Consider the following 12,697-nt stretch of genomic DNA (forward strand, 5'->3'; position numbering starts at 1 on the left):
TGAAAACGTGCTTTGCAGGCTCTCCTGCCTTCCAGCTGTGTTCAGTCAGTGAGAGGCACTGGCAAGAGATTTGTATATTTAAGATAGGAGATTGTATCAAATTTTAAGAAGGAGTTTCCAAGAGTCTTGGTTGTTGTTTTTTTTTTAAAGGGCAATCATTTCACCAGAAAAACTCAGTTAATAAAATTGTCCCATTTCCCAAAGTATTCTGATAATTCAAGTTTCAATTCTGAACGGTTATCCTGTTCTTTTTTTAAAATTTTTCTTGGTATTATTTTATGAATAATAATCATCTGCCCCAACAAAATAAGTCTTTTTTTTTAAGGTCAGCGACTAAATCTTCTTTCTTCTGCATCTTTCCAAACTACTTTATCTAGTATTTTGAATACTAAATCACGCTAAATGTCTGACAGAGGATAAGCCAATATGTACCATTCTCTCTAGTCATGCATTTTTCTTTTATTTCCTCAGATGTGATTTAATGCCTTGGAATTGCATGCCTCTGTGTCTTGTTCGTATTCTTCTCTCAAACAGGAACCTCCTTTTTAAACTTTAACTGGTAAGCTCCTGGGTATTCTTAATGTTTACTTCAAAGGCCTTGTCTCCTGAAAATCCTTTCCTTAGCCGAAGGTCTGGGTTCGATGCTGCCTTTCCATGCCCGGCACCCTCTGCACGCAGTCTTTTCTATCATGTATGACATGCTCAACTAAACATTATGATTTTTTATAATATTAACATATACTCACTAATTTACTTATTTGTCAACCCTCTATACTATGAACTCTTTGGAAGGAAGAATTTTACATTCTTGTTACTCACTACCCTCCTTGGGACACACTTATTTGTGGGAATGAATAAATGAACAGGTGAAGTTGGGTCCCAGGGCCATGCTGAGTATAGATAAAATTCATTTTCCCAGTTTAAATCTTTCTATGGACAAAATTCATTTGGTTGCATTGTAGTACTTTGTTAATTGCCAAATTCAGCTCCATTAAAAAAATTTAGCGGTCAATATCAGTATGTAAATGAGCTCACAGAGCCAATTACCAAAAATATATATATATATACATGTGTCAATCTGACCCACCCTATTAGCTATAATGGCCTTAGGGAGACTGGTGGAAATAATTCACTCAATCTGGCAGAGCAAGAAGAAAGAATGAGATTGGCGAGCACATCAAGCAGCAGCTCAGCTCAGGGAGCACGAGTCTTTACGAGTCTTTCTGTGCAGTCCAGGAGCCGGGTATGTTCTCAGGGAAGAGCAGAGTGGAGAGAGTCCGCTCGTGCGAGACGCAGCTGGCAACAGGACTTAGAAGTCGCCTCGTTCGGGTTTGAGTGGTGTGAGCTCAGAAAGGCCCTGTGAGGCTGAGTCTGTTTTAAATCTCTCTCTGCTTGAATCACGTTGGTTCTTAGTCCTCCAAACTCATGGTGCCTTGGATGGTTTCTGCTCTCTGAAGTGAAGTGTGTGTGTTGGCCAGGGCAGGCTAGGCAGAGGCAGTCCTGGCTTACTTGATTCCTGCAGGAATGTCATAGTTAATTGGCTAAGAAAGTTTGAAAAAAATGACTCAAGAACAAGACAAGTTGCTTTCAGATGAAGTGACCTTCATTTACCTAGAAGCCACCTTTTGGTTTATATATTATACTGCACGTAACAAACAGTATAAGTGTGCGATGTTATTATTTTCCACTGGTAGGAACAATAGCAGCAACAAAGCTCAGGGAGGTAATTTGTTGACAGTGCCACAGATAATAAATGTCATCATAGAAGTTATTGATATTTGGGTCTCTCTGACCCTGACACCCATGCCTTTTCTGCTTCAGTCTGCATCTCTCAAAATGTTTCGTAATAGTTGTGAAGCATGAAATAATAGTGACGTCCAAATGGTCGTCAAAGTAATAGTGATATCCAAATGGGATCGACGTGCAAATATTTAATAGATGATTGAATTGATCCTCTGTTCCCCCATCCGTGATCACCGTCACCTTCATTAGTTACCGCTGGGCTGATGCCCTGGTTTCTACCACTGCACTGAACCCTGCTGGTGGCAGCTCTGCAAGGTGAGAATGACCCCTCCCCAACTCTGGGTCCTGCTTTGGAACAAGACCTTGATATCTCATGAAGTCTGCCTAAAAATCTTCTTAGCTTTCTGGCTTCGGCTGCCTTTTTCATAGGTATGATTCATTGAGTTCATTGAGTTGATCAGGAAAAGACAATTCTTTTAGTTCTTGACACCTAATTTCAATGTGTGAAGTCCCCCACATCACCAAACAAGACAATCGCCAACTGCCAACTTCAGTTGCCAGTCACAAGCTCAGGCTATTACCTGCTTTTCTGACTTACCAGCTACAGATCGGGGGCGGGCCGGGGGGGGCAGCAACCCACTTCCTGGACCTCAGGTACCAGTCGCAAGTCCAGGTTGCCACCTGTACTTCTGACCAACTGGCTATAAATCAGAGGTTCCCATGACTCCCCCTTTTTGGGGTTTAATTAATTCACTAGAGTGGCTCATAGAATTCAGGACACATTTTACTTACTAGATTACTGGTTTATTATAAAAGGATTTTGAGAGCCAAATGGAATAGCCAAATGAAAGAGTCGCATAGGGCGAGGTGTGGGGAAAGCGCACAGAGCTTCCACACTCAGTCCAAGCACAACTTTCTCCCAAGCGCCATGTGTTCACTGGCCTAGAAGCTCTTGGAATCCTGTCTTTTTAGGTTTTTATGGAGGCTTTATTACATAGGCGAGCTTGATTAAATCATTGGCCGTTGGCAATTGATTCCACATCTAACCCCTCTCCTCTCTCTGGGGCTTGGGGAATGGGATCGAAAGTTCCAACCCTTTAATCACGGGGCTGTTTTTCCTGGCAACCAGCCCCCATCCTTAGGTGGGGGTCCAAAAGTCACCTCATTAACATAACAAAGGACACTTTTATTACTCTCTTCACTTAGGAAATTCCCAGGGTTTTGAGAGCTGTGAGTCAGAAAACGTGGATGAAAACCAAATATATATTTCTTAAAAGTCACAAGGTTGCAACAGCCTTTCATCCTTTCCATTATTCCAACTTTTACCATCCTCCTCTCCCTGAAGACCCAAGGTCTAAATTCTTTTTCTTCAGAAAAACATAAGTAATGATGACGATTAATGTTTAGTGAGTGCTAACTACGAACCAGATATTTTTCTAAGTGTTTTACATATACTGAAGCATATTATCCTCACAATAACCATTCGAGGTCAGTAATCTTTTTTTTTTTCCAATTAAACCTAGGCAGTTTGGCTGTGGTTGCAAGCTCTTTATATGTTGCCTCTCATATATTATTCACCTGAGTCAGGCCAGGAAATTCCTGGGCCCCAAACAACCATCCCCCACGAAGGTTTTGTCCTCTGTGCCCCATGCCATCTCCTGCTGATACTTACGACCCAGATCTCATTCTTCCCTCCAGACCCCCTTGCTTCACCCAACCAAGTCTGCCTGCTTCTGTCTGGTACCTGTGTCGCTCCGGTCAATCATTTCTGCTACAACACTTACATGACTCTAGCGCATGTCTTACTCATAAGAGTTCATATTTTAGTGATGTATAACTTATATTCAAAGAAATGTAAAGATCTTAAGTGTACAGGTTAGTCAGGTTTTACGAATGCACACTATCCATATAACTCACATCCCTATAAGATGTAGAGTACTTCCATCCTTTTTAAGTCCCTTCTTGCCCACTTTAAGCCAATTTCTGCACATCCTTCTCCTCTAAGCCAGACAATATTTTGATGTCTTTCACGGTCACTTTAGCTTTTTGCCTAGAACGTCACGTGAATGGACCCCTGCAGTCTGTACCCTTTTGTACCGGGTTTGACTTCCCTCAACACAATGTTTTGAGATTCATTCCATGTTGCTGTATGTATCAGTAGTTTTTTTCTTTTATTACTAAGTCGTATTCTATTATATAAATATATTGACATTTATTTATTCAATAGATAACCTGAAATTCGTTTACTTTTCTGGTGGGCTATTTGTATTTCTTTTATCAGTGTTTGTTTTTCATGAATAAAAAGCTGTGAACATTCGTGAGCAAATAATTGTGTGGACATAGAACCTAAGTTTTCATTTCTCTTGGGTAGATACAGACAAGTAGAATTAATGGATCATACATAGGTAGCGGTGTCTTTAATTTTATAAGAAACTGCCAAACCATTTTCCAAAGCATTTGTATTATTTTACATGCTCACCAACAGTGTATGAAAATTCCAGTTGCTTCTTATGCTCATCAACACTTTGTATGTTTGTCTTAAATTTTAGTCACGTTAGTGGTTGTGTTCTGGTACTCCATGTAGTTTTAATTTCCATTTTCTGATGATGAATAGTGTTGAATACTTTTTGGCCATTCGTCTGTCTTCCTTTCGTGAGACGTCTGTTCAAGTAATTTGCTTTCACCCGCCCTGGTCATTTCTATATAGGTTGCTTTACTTTTTATTTCTAAGTTTTAAGTGTTCTTTATATATTCTGGATACATCATTTGTTCAATTTATACTGGAGATATTTTCTTCCATTGTGTGACTTGCCTAATCATTTTCTTAAGGGTGTCTTTTGATGACTAAAAGTAAAATTTGGATGAAGTCCACTTTATTTTGTTTTTTCTTTTATGGCTGGTAGTGCTTTCAAGGTTTTGCACAGAAAATCTTTACCTACACTAGGTTGTGAAGATAGTCTTCTGTACTTTGTGGTTTGCCTTCTACCTTTCGAACTATAATCTATTTTGAGTTATTTTGTGTGTGTGTGTGTGTATTGTGTAAGGTAAGGGTTTACATATTTTCACCCATATCTAGTTCTTCTAGCACAATTTGTTGAAAAACTCTCTCTCTCTCTTTTTTTACTAAGAAAATAAATATTTTTATGGAGCATTGTAAGTTGTATTTAATACCCTTCAAAACACCACACCACAACCCATTTACATACAATCAGTCAAACCCAACAGCAGTGCATTCTTGCACGATTAGTGAGTGAAAAACTCTCTTACCTCATGGACTTGCTTTGTATATTTTGTCAAAACCTAATTGACTGCGTAAGTGGCCATATACCATTGGCCTTGTTCCTATTCCTAGGCAAAAAGCTTTGCACTGATTGGATTTCTAAACCATCCTTACCTTTATCAGATGAACTTCTCTTAATCATGATACATTGTCCTTTTAATTTATTTGGTGGATTTTAAAGACTAATATTTTAAAAATTTGTTTCTTTTTAAATTTATAGTCATGCACAATATTGGTCATCAGTTTTATTTTAATGTCTTCGAGTATTTTGGGGATTATGGTTATGCTGGGCTCACAAGTGTGCAAGAATGGTATTAGTTTTTACTTACTTGATAGAATTCACTAGTGACACCACATCTGGCTCTGAATCTCTCCTTGTGATATGCATTTTATTTACTAATTCAATTTCATTGATATGTAAACTACTTAGATTTTTATTTTTTTCTTGGATCCATGATGTTATTCCCTCTTTTATTTCTGGTACTGAAAATTTGTGTTTTCTCTGTTTTTTTTTATTTTTATTTTTATTTTTTTTTATTTTCCTTAATTAGTTTAGGTAAAGATTTATCAATATTCTTGATCATTTCAAAGAACTTACATATAATTTATTGATTTCCTCTATACTTGCTTGTTTTCTATTTTATTGGTTTCTAATACATTGACTTTATTTCTTTCTTCTACTGACTTCGGATTTACTTTTCTCTTTTTCTAGCTTCTATGGTAGAAGCTTAGATCACTGACTTTAAACCTTTGTTTTTTTCTATTGTAAGTATTTGGAAGTATAAAATTTCCTCTAAGCAGTGTTTTGTTTTTTGTTTTTGTTTTTGTTTTTTGTTTTTTTGTTTTTTGTTTTTGCATCCTGGGGCAGTTTAGATATATCTTGAATAGCTTTCAATTCAAAATACTGTCTAATGTAGTTCATTATTTCTTCTTTGACCTTGTTTAATTTGTAGTGTGTTGCTTAATTTTCAAGTATTTGGAGATTTTCCAGGTATTTATTTTTATTTTGTTGTATTTAGAGAATATGCTCTGTATGACTTCCATCCATTCAAATTTCAAATTTATTGAAACTTTTTAATGACCTAATAAATGTTCAATATTGGTGAATATTCTATTGATAAGTGAAAAGAATGTGTATTCTGGAGTTGATGGTTACAGTGGTCTGTAAATAACCAATAAGGTCAATTAGATTTGTAGTGCTGTTTAGATTTTCTAGATAATGCAAAATTTTTGTCTGCTTTTTGCCCTAAATACTAATACAGTAGTTCTGTGATCTCCAGCCGCTATTTTATGCTTATCTATTTGTTCCTTTAGTTTTTTTAGCTTTTTCTTTATGCATTCCAAACTTTCTTATTCAGTAAATATATATTTAGTATTGTTATTTCTTCTTGATGAATTGACCATGCTTATTGTTTTAAAATAATCTCTTTATTTCTGATAATGCTGTGTCCTAAAGTCTCCTTTGTCTGATATTAATATAGACATTCAGCTTTCCTATGATGAATATTGGTATGATATACTTTTTTTGTTCTTAATCTTTAATATATCTTTTCTTTCAGTTTAAAAAGCATCTAAAAATATACTACACATGGTTGTATCTTGTTTCCTGTTTTTATTTCAATCTGAAAATTTCTGCCATTGATTGGTATTTTTAACCATTTACATCATTATCGATATTGTTTTATTTTATACATCATTTTCACATTTGATTTTTGTCCACTATCAATTAATACTGTGTTCTTCATGTAAGATCTTTACAAAATATGTTTCTATTTATCCTTCCTATCCTTTGTGCTATTTTGTCTATACATTTTCTTCGTACCCATACTATTATTCTTTACAGTCAACTATTTTTTTAAATAAATTAAGAAACAAGAACACAAGTATTTTATATTTACCTATATATTTATCATTTCCGACAGTGTGTATGTGTGTGTGTGTGTGTGTGTGTGTGTGTGTGTATGTGTGTCCACGTGTGCACACATGGAAAACTCCAACTATACACTTCTTAGACCACTTGACATTGTCATACCAAGGCTTCGCTCATTTTTTCAGGCCTTTCTTTTTCTGTGCTTTAGTTTGAATTGTTTCTATTGCCCTATCTTTGAGTCACTAATATTGTCTCTGAAAGTATCAAATTTATCATTAAATCATTAAATCATATCAAATTTTAACATTAAATCATTCTATAATTTTTTTCTCTTCAGATATCATAATTTTATTTTTAGGTTTAGGGTTTTTATTTAGTTCTTCGTTTTATAGGTGCTTTATTAGAGCATTCCTAGGAAACTAGAATGCTGAGCTTTACAGAATGTCCCTGTAGTATGTGGCTTAGTGAGTGGCCTGGGACTGAAGACGACCCCTCGGAATATTTTTGGATCTCACTGTTTGCACAGTTTCCTTTTGAGGGGATGTTCTCTATCCACATTTCAACATATTCATCCGTCTCTTCCATCTCTGCCTCTTCAGCTCAGCGAGACCATCTCTGCTCGGGCCACACGTGCCTGCAGTGCAGGCCAGAAAATTCCTCCAGGAAGGCAGCTGTGCAAACTTGGGTCATTCCGCATGTTCCCTTCTGTCCCGAACAGCACAACCTGCCATTGACTATTGTTCAATGTCCGAATTATTTCACGTTTCAAATAGTTTTAAAAGTTTATGATAGAAGGATAGTCCTGTAACCATTACTTCTCTGTGACTGTTTAGTATAATTTTTCATATGCTAGACTACCCCTTCATGTGGATAACTATGAGAAATGATAAGGTTATGTTCCCCTCTTTCAAGAAGTACAACAGCATGTCTCATGGACCAGATGGTGACAGAGTCAGCCTGAAGCCATTGCAAGGCCTGCCCAAGATGGCTGCCAGGGAATGAACGTGGACTCAAATGGCACAATGGATGTGGACCTCATCCCTGAGGAATCTCGAGTCAGGGGAACAGCCAGCTGAAGGAGAGACATTGCCCGTGTCACAGGAGTTGTAGCTGGAGGGGCCAGCAGAGAAGCTTCCAAACAACTTTGAAAGCTTCTACAAGGAAAGAGTTACTGCTGTCCGTTTGCCAGGTCCAGAGAGCCTGAAGCCACTCGTTCCAGCAAACTGCCCTTTCCATTCCTCTTCCCCTTGGCAGCCCATTCTCCTTGACTTTTATGAGGTGCAGAGCGGAGTAGCAGCAGCTAGTGAGTGGAGGAAGAAATGCGAGAGAAAACGGACAGACGCCAAACGGTCCCTTCTCTGAGGACAGCTGCCGCCCAGCCTCGCGTGTGGCGGGTGGGAGAAAGCCACCCTTGAATGAAGATTGGAACGTGAACTGTGCCGTGGGCAGACTGCACTGAGATTGCATTTTGTGACTTAATATGGCTGCCGAACTCCATGAGTGAAATGAAAAGTTACAGTTTCTGACAATTTTTCTGCTTTCTCCTCTGAATAAGTTTGAAGAGTGGCCGTAAGAGATAAAAATTCAGTGTTTTATCACATCCAGTGAGTTGTGCTTGCCTTACCAACTGGCTACGCTTCGAAGATTCTCCTCAATGGCCACAGCAATTTCATGTATTTCTTTCCCAATCCTCAGGCCAGATAAGATCTGTCAATATTATCCACACAAATTCCAAGCCCATCGCTCTTGGAAGATCAAGGATTTTACAGTCTGTCTGCCAGGGTTGTCACAAGACTCAAGTCTGAGTGTCAATGATCTGCCTCTCTGCTCTAAGACTTGTGTCCGAGATGGGAGATGGGGGTTGCTGCATTTGGCAGGGAGGGAGGGCGGCCAATAAATGTCTTGGAAATTTTCTTTTAATGTTGATTTTATTCCCCAAGGACTGGGATGGGGAGGGGGCAGTAACTTAAAAGCCCGCTAATGATGATGGACAGGTAGGCATGAGGGCTGTACCAGAGACTGCTTTCGGTGGCTCCTGTCATACAAACTGCCTCTCTTGGCTGTTTTTTGGGTAACTCTCCCCAGTTAGTTTCACTTGGAAAGACAAACAGCATTATAACTGAAGAAAGTTCCATAGCCGACTCTATGGCATTAGAATTATCACCCAGCAAAATCGCTGTCTGCAGCCAAAGGACACCTTGTCACAGTGTCAGAGCAAGCATGGCCGAAGGCATCCTGAGGAAAAAGAGAAGCCTGTCTAGACAGATTGGAACGTCTCGCGTGCCTAATTAAACAGTCCCTCTTAGAGCCGGTGCTGTGTAAAAGGCTTGCTTGTTTATTAATTACTTGTGAAATACACCTTTAAAGAGGTGCCATATACTTCATCCTCTTCCATGGATTCACGGGGACTGGGAGCCCAAAAGGGCCCTGGGGATCAAATAATCCAGTCCTGTAAGTTTCCAGGTGAGAAACACTGACGATCAGAGAGATCAGAGGGGATGGCGAGGCCGAGCGGTGAGGCGGCCACAACGACGACGACATCGGCATCCAGGTTTGCGACACCTGGTCCCGCGCTCCTCCCGGCAGGCCAGCCTGCCTGTTACGCAGACTGAGGATGCGGCCGCTCCAAAGAGGCTGCTGGGAAGGCTCCTTCTGGCAATTTATTTCCCCACGTGGCCGTCTTTCTTGTTAAAATTCCCTCGTCACTGGCGCGTCTTTGGGCTGCTAGGCTGCCCATCTGCTCGGAATGAAGCAAGGAGCATCCGCTAGGCTTGGAGGGTCCTAGCAGCGGTCCTTGACACGAGGACTGAGACAGTCTGTTTCAGAGATGATTCTGGGGGACCGGTGTCGGGGTGGAGAGGAGACCGGGAAGACAAGGAGACCGAGAGAGGTGGCCGTTACGGACAACCCCGGCTCCAGCCCTTTGGGGAATTCTGGGGTGAAATGTCAAATATACCTCGGAGTTGTCCCTTCGGAAGGGCGAGGAACTTAGGGCAATTATCCTCTGACTCTCATCCGTCATCGGTAGACAGCTCCTCCCAGGGGCCACGGAGCCTTCCTTTTCCCGTGTGTCATGCTCGGGCCAGGCACTAAGGCACAGAGTCACCAGTGTTTGTAGTAGGTCCTCAGGGGCTCATCCTGGTCAGGGGTACAGGTAAGGCACTGACTGCACCCACGCTGTCGGAGATGTTCTCTCTCAGTTCTTCCCAGCTTAGCATCACCTAGACGGAACGCCTGTCACCGTGCAATCTAAGGACAGAGCAGTGAGGAGAATGGTAGATGCCTTGGGGGTGGGCGGAGTCGTGGTGAAGGGTTTGGATGAACAGGGCTCTGCCTCGGGAGTAGCAGGCCCATATGGCTTCTGATGAGTTTACGGCGCAGGGTTCTGAAGGTCGGCCCGGTTATGGGTCACTTCACACATGCTAATGCATCGCGACCGGCAATTTGTAGTCACCAGCCTGCTCACAACCTTCCTCCACACTTCCACGCTCAGCCCAATTTTAGACAAAATGTGGGGAATCAGGGAGTAAAAGACATCATAAAATTCAGCTTCATTTAAATGATCTCAATCTATTTTAATTCAAGCCAAACATTTCCATTCCACTTTATTTATGACTCTATCCAATGAGATCAAATATTTATGGATTACCTTTTATGTGGTCAATACATGTGCCTTTTATGACCTCCCTCCGAGTAAATCATCTTGAGGTAGGTCTGTTAAAAGATCGGGACATCTTGTGTCTGTCTGCTGATCTCAGTCTCCAAAAATGCCCCCAACCTGCTCATCAATCAACCGGCGTAGCTCGAGGGAAAGAAAGTTGGATCTGAAATCAGCTTCAGTTCTGGGGCGTTAACTACTCCGTGTCTATTCCGTTAGCAAGTCGTCGGCCAATCCGTGTCACTGAGCCTTTCTTTCTGAAAAAGGAAGTGGCCGTAACCGGTCTGTGGACCGCTCCGTGCTCTGTGAGGACGTGTGGAAAAACAGACAGGAAAGCGCTTCGTAGCCTAACGTACTTCTCATATTGATTCTGCAGATATTATCTCAGTGCCTTCCCCATGCCGGGCACTGTCGTAGCTGTTGGATATATGGTGATGAAAAACACTGATCCTCACTCTCATGGAATTTACAGTCCAGAGCTATTCAGTGGTATCGGGACTATTTATAACACGGCGTGGGAGCACAAATACATGTGACACGCCGTCTCTGTTTTGAGGAAGTTTATGATCTCAGAAATGACAGGGAAAATTCATGAAAAATAAGGCAGCGTGTGCGGTTCTGGTTTAGAGCTGATGTACACAGGGAAATAGTGATGTAAAGGATGGGTAGGATTTCAATCAAACCGGGAGACGTGTCGGGGTAGCAGAGGCGGTCGGGGCCCCATCCCGCTCTCCGTGGAGCCCCGCTACTGGCTCTTTGCTTCTCCCTTCCATCTCTGTGCCCTTTTGCCTTCCAAAGCCGGCACCTGCTGCATCTCCTCGTTGGCGGCCTGCCCGGGCTCTCTGCACACCTGCAGACAGCTGGAAGTACCTGGGAGCCGACATCCCCGGGGCGGCCCTTCCTGGAGGACTAGTGGGCGTGTGAAAGCTCCGCTTTCTCGCGTAGAAGCGGCACAAAATCGGCGGGTAATGGACAGTGAAGAGCTCGCTGATGGAACTGTGCTGAATTCCTCTCTCCGGGCCTTTGTTTGGGCTCACGCCCTCATCGGGGTGGCTTCTCCTTCACTGTCCAAATACCCTGCTCCGACTGGCCTCTCTCGGGCACACGTCCTCCAGTCATCGCTAGCACACAAAGTCTTGTCTGCCTGTGTGTTTCTGGGGGATGCAGCCTAAGACACAGGGCACTCCAGGTCGGATCACGGACTGAGATGAGGACGTGGAAGGTCTGATTGGAGAACACCATGGTTTACGGCTTGCAGCTGAAGACTGACCTTGACATTGAACCATGTCCAATTTATTTATTTGTGAAACACTTATTGGACAATTCCTGTGAGCCCGGCACTGGGGTGGAAAAGAGTGAAATCCTGACCTAGTGGAGCTTATAGTCTAGGGAGAGAGAAAGAAAATAAAGAATCATCATAATTAGTAAGTGTCTTTTACGAGTAGTATATTAGAAGAAGATGTAGGTTCACTGTGGGGAAGGTTTTAGCAATGAGTCGTGGTAAGGTGACTTGTGATCTCAAGTTTTCAATTGTTATCAATGATTCGTTTGAGCAGCTAGAGTTCGAGAGCATACCTTAGCAATGATGTGTGGCAAAAGGATCTTAAGATTGGGAAGAGGATTATTACATTGTTCATGTGTTGTTGTATAACAAATTATCCACAAATTTATAAGTTACGGATCACGGACTGAGATGAGGACGTGGAAGGTCTGATTGGAGAACACCATGGTTTACGGCTTGCAGCTGAAGACTGACCTTGACATTGAACCATGTCCAATTTATTTATTTGTGAAACACTTATTGGACAATTCCTGTGAGCCCGGCACTGGGGTGGAAAAGAGTGAAATCCTGACCTAGTGGAGCTTATAGTCTAGGGAGAGAGAAAGAAAATAAAGAATCATCATAATTAGTAAGTGTCTTTTACGAGTAGTATATTAGAGGACAAGCACTGTATGAAGAATATGTAGGTTCACTGTGGGGAAGGTTTTAGCAATGAGTCGTGGTAAGGTGACTTCTGATCTCAAGTTTTCAATTGTTATCAATGATTTGTTCGAGAGCATACCTTAGCAATGATGTGTGGCAAAAGGATCTTAAGATTGGGAAGAGGATTATTGGGAAGAGGATTATTACATTGTTCATGTGTTG

The sequence above is a fragment of the Pteropus alecto genome, unplaced genomic scaffold (genome assembly GCF_000325575.1).
Source record: "Pteropus alecto unplaced genomic scaffold, ASM32557v1 scaffold5, whole genome shotgun sequence".
NCBI lineage: Eukaryota > Metazoa > Chordata > Mammalia > Chiroptera > Pteropodidae > Pteropus > Pteropus alecto.